Here is a 5,272-nt window from a genome sequence, read left to right on the forward strand (position 1 = left end):
GGCATCTACTGCCCCCACTGACTAGCACAGTGAAGTTGTCATTGTTCATGCATGTGCATTCCAGTCCACTCTCCTTGGCTGTAAGGTTACATCAATGTCAAACAAACTGTCTTGTTATATTAACAATGGCTGGACATTTTCTGGACAGTCCTCTAAACACATATATACATACACACATAAATGCATATAGATATGCATGTCCAATTTTACATGCACACATAAACACATACCATAGAGACCACAAATTTACATCTATGCCAGTCCATTTTCATTCATTCCATCTTTGTATGTTCATTCTTTCATGGGGAAAATTCTGGCTCCTACCATCAATACATCTTCTCATCTGCTCAGTAATGTACTACATATGAAATAGATTTATTAGGATCTGTACAGAGTGGTCCCATATTCCTGCTTGTCAAAACCAACTGGACCCAGTAATTTTATGCTTAGTGATTTATCCAAAAGAAAATAACTTATATGTCTACCACAGCCTTTTATAATAATGTTTATGGAACTTTATCATAGCCAAAACCTGGAAATAGCCCAGTTGTTTTAAGAGAAGAATGGTTAAATAATCTGTGACAGATTCATGCAATTGAACACTACTCAGCAATAAAAAGAAACACATTACTTCTGCGTGCAGCAATATAGATAAATTTCAACAACACGCAGTTTAAAAACAGAAAAGAAAGGATGTATGATCAATTTGTATGAAGTTTGAGAATAGGCAAAGTTAATATATGCTAATAGAAACTAAATCACTACTTCCTTTTGTTGAAAGTGGAACTGGGCAGGGCATTAACTTGGAAGGAGCATGGGAAAAAATTCTGAGATTAAGGAAATGTACTATGTCCTGATAAGGATGTGAGTTACATTGATGCATGTGTTTGTCACAACGGATTGAACTTTATCTTTAATATCCATTCATTTCACTGTCTGTGAATTGACCCTCAATTTTAAAACATTGTCTGGAATAGAATAGAGGCTGCCCATTTTAGCTGAAAGTAGAATCCTTTTATCGTAACACTCCTTCTTCTAGATTGCCTCACTTTTGATCCTCCTCTGTCACTACTTGCTGGGACCATGAAGGCATTTTTATTTGCTATTCCACATCAGTACATCTATTTATTTTTATTATCATTGCAAGTATATGAAGTACACATAGGTTAGAATTGTATAAATAATTAAATGACATTATCAACTATTTAAGTCAGGCCAATATATATAATATAGTATATTAAAGATGTGAATGCAAACTGAAAATATTTAAATAATGCTGAATTTTAAATTAATCCTCAGTGGAGGCCTTTGCCTATGTGATCTATTAAGACAGAAACAAAAGCAGACAAACTGCAATGTAGTCAGACTCTGTGCATGAAAACAGTTGATTTCCAGCATTAACTGATCAAAAATCATTTCAGTGAGGAATTGATCTTCTTAAACCTTTTCATAAATTCTGATGCATCATGCCCTTAATCTTATATTTCCCTAAAAAATGAGAGATCAATTGAATATCTAAAACTCAAACTAGGGGACAACAAATTTGTAGTAATAACAGAAATTTAAAAAAAATTGATGAGACTAAACTCAGAAAAAAAATTAAAATATCAGCATGTCAGTCTCTAGTAAGTTAAGATCATGACCACTAAAACAAGGAAACAGTTTTAAAGTTGACTTATGACACAGCAAACAAGTGCTGACAAGGATGTGAAGAAAAGGGAACCCTAGTGCCCTGTTACTGGGAATGAAGACTGGTGCAACCAGTGGGTAAAACAGTATGGAGTGTCCTCAAAAAATTAAAAATGGAACTACCTTTTGACTCAGCAATTCCACTTCTAGGAATATATCCTAAGAATCCAGAAACACTAATCAGAAAGAACATATACATCTTTATGTTCATAGCAGCATTATTTACAGTAGCCAAGATCTGGAAGCAGCCCAAGGGCCCATCAGTAGATGTGTTGGTTAAAAAGCAGTGGTACATTTACACAATGGATTACTATGCAGCCATAGAAAAGAAGGCACGCTTACCTTTTGTGATAGCATGGATGGACCTGGAGATTATTATGCTAAGTGAAATAAGCCAGTCAAAGAAAGACAAATGACATGTGATATCACTTATATGTGGACTTTAATGAACACAATAAACTGATGAACAAAGTAGAAACAGGCATGGATATACTTGTCAGAGGGGAGGTAGGAAGGGGGACTGAATGAAAGAAGGGGAAATGATTAGCCAAAGAATGTATATGCATAACTTATAGGCCCAGACAACAGTGAGTTGTCCAGAGGGAAAAAGGGGCAGGGACTGGGTGAAGGTGGGCAAAGAGGGGGAAATGGGGACTTTTGTAATAATGTCAATAATAAAAATAAAGAAAAAATAAAATAAAATGGAAACTTTTTCTATGCTGTACACTTCAAACTAATAAGAAATAATATTGAATGTAACAATAAACAAATAAGTAAATAACATGGCAACTTTTTATGCATAATTTGCATGCTTTTACATATACTAAAACAGTTGTTTTCAAAATGTTCTGCATACTTGCATTATCTGGGGAACATTAAAAAATACTGATGGCTCCTTCTCCCCCAGAGGTTTGGTCTGTGTTGGGGCCCCCATCTTGGTGTTTCCTCCCCATGTAAATCTATTATGCAGCTAGGGTTAAGAACCTCTGTACTAAAGAAAGAGATATTCAAGACACTATGTGAATCTATCTATAGTCAATGTATATGTTAATTAGTAAGCACAGAACCTAAAACTTAAAAAAATCGTTAGAAGTCATCTCGTGTAACCTTTGTCATTCTTATCTGCTGACTACAGAGGTCCCCAGTGAGCTCAGCTACAATTATTCACATGGTTTAATCCAAGTTACTATGGATTCTTGAAAACAAAATGCTTAGATAGCTACAAATATTCTACAATTGAGCCTTTGAGATTTGTTTTGCATTTAGAACTCAGACTTACTTTTCTCTTTGTGAGTCCCAACTAGCGAGATTTGTCCACTCTTTAACATTACTGTCATTTTTAGGTGCTGTTATTTCTAAAATAACAAGTGGGCTTTGTTAGTTCTAAATTCTCAAACCTAAACTTGAACTCTTGATAGTTTAAATATCACCTAAGCATTAACTCTGACTTCGCAGACATTCTTATCCATTGAGATTCCAAAGAAATAAGAATATTTTGAAAATAATATAACCAATTTGTTTACTTAAATATTTATTTCTGTATTTAGCATTTCTGTAATTAAGCATTATTTCTGTATTTAGAAAAAAAATACTCTTATCACTACCATTTTCCAATCCACCACATTTCTCTGTGTTGTGGTCTCTTTGCCATCTCATCTCTGCACTTGATTCAATGAGCATCTCATCAAGATTATGATGCTCTACAAAGACAAGTTCACATAATTGACTTGTTTGGCCTTTGGTTGATTAAAGAAGCAGTTTACTCAGTATTGAATCATTGTCATAATAGAGGTGCCTTGCAACACATTCATTTCCAACAGAACATAGTAGTCTACCCTTTTAACACTAACAGAAATAATTCTCTCTCTCAAGCTATTGGCTTTGAAGAGAAACATTGAAGTTTACCTTTGTTTTCCACTTGTTACCTATGGTTTCTTCAAATTCCTGGCCTTGCTTGAAGAAGATCACTGTATTTTTAAAGGTGCTTTCAGTGCTGATGGTTACAATATCCCTTTCTTACTGATGATCACCCTGGGTTTGGCCAAATTTCCCAGTTTTCCATTGGTTAACACCACATTAGAAAATCAAGACAGTATTTGAATTGTGTTGACCAAAATACAGCACCTGGAGGGTCTGTAGAGGCCACATTCTGGTCTCAGATGTGCCTCAGATATGTAGATGGCAGGTAGTGTCAACACTGTTAAGTGTCAACTCCCATGTTTCATCACCTATTGGAAATACATGCCATGGACTTGAACATTTTGGGGTTTATTATAAAAGCAATATCTGCAGATTTGAAAGAGAAAACATAATCGACAAAAGAAAAAAGCAAACAAAATATAACCAGAGACATTGAAATTAAGAACATTGTAACAAGAGCCAGAGGGGAGTGGGGAGGGGATAGTGCTGAGAGGGGTCTACAGGAGCCACTATAAAGGACACAAGGACAAAATCAAGGGGGAGGGTAGAGGTGGGGGAGGGAGGTGGGACTGGCTGGGGTGGGGTGGAGGGATGGGGAGAAAATGCAGACAATTGTAACTGAATAAAAATAAATAAATAAATTTTTTTAAAAAGTGTTCAGCCTAAATACTGCAAGTCATCCACTTTACCACATCCAACCCCCAAATCCACCAAAAATTTTCTGAGTACAGGTCTTTTACATCCTTGGTTAGGTTTATTCCTAGGTATTTCACTACTTTTGAAGCAATTGTAAATGGGATTGTTTTCTTAATTTCTCTTTCTGTCAGTTCATTATTGGCATATAAAAATGCAAATGATTTCTGGATATAAATTTTGTATCCTGTTACTTTGCTGAATCCATTTATCAGTTCTAGTAGTTTCTTGGTGGAGTCTTTGGGGTTTTCTACGTACAGTATCATGTCATCTGCAAATAAAGTCAGTTTTACTTCTTCCTTTCCAATTTAGATGGTTTTTATTTCTTCCTGTCTGATTGCTGTGGCTAGGACTTCCAGTGCTATGTTGAGTAAGAGACAAAAGCAGACATCTTTGTGTTGTTCCCAATCTTAAGGGTAACGTTGTAGTTTTTGCCCATTGAGTATGATGGTGGCACTGGGTTTGTCATATATGGACTTTGTTATGTTTAGATATGTTCCTTCTAATTCCACTTTGCTGAGAGGTTTTTTTTTATCATAAATGGGTGCTGGGTTTTATTAAATGTTCTTTCTGCATCTATAGATATAATATGTGGTTTTTATCCTTCATTTTGTTTATGTGGTGAATTGTGTTTATTGATTTGTGAGTGTTGTACCAACCTTGCATTCCCAAAATAAACCCCACTTGATCATAGTGTATGATCATTTTGATGCATTGTTGTATTCAATTTGTTAATATTTTGTTGAGGATTTTAGCATCTATGTTCATCAGGGATATTGTCCTATATTTTCTTTGTATTTTTAAAACAGATAAAGTTTTATAACCTTTATCTGGTTTTAAAATTAGGATAATTCTGGCCTTGTAAAGTAAGTTTGGGAGCCTCCCCTTCTCTTGAATTTTATTAAATAGTTTGATAAGGAAAGATGTTAGTTCTCAGAATGTTTGGCAAAATTCACCTTGGGCTTTGTTT

At 35.0% G+C, this 5,272-nt stretch overlaps 1 pseudogene; it reads right to left on the bottom strand.

Annotated features, from left to right (window-relative positions):
* Nucleotides 1–1,636: 1,636 nt before the first annotated feature.
* On the bottom strand, nucleotides 1,637–3,770 carry LOC128781470 (myelin P2 protein-like; annotated as a pseudogene).
* Nucleotides 3,771–5,272: the final 1,502 nt, after the last annotated feature.

The sequence above is a fragment of the Desmodus rotundus genome, chromosome 8 (assembly GCF_022682495.2).
Source record: "Desmodus rotundus isolate HL8 chromosome 8, HLdesRot8A.1, whole genome shotgun sequence".
NCBI lineage: Eukaryota > Metazoa > Chordata > Mammalia > Chiroptera > Phyllostomidae > Desmodus > Desmodus rotundus.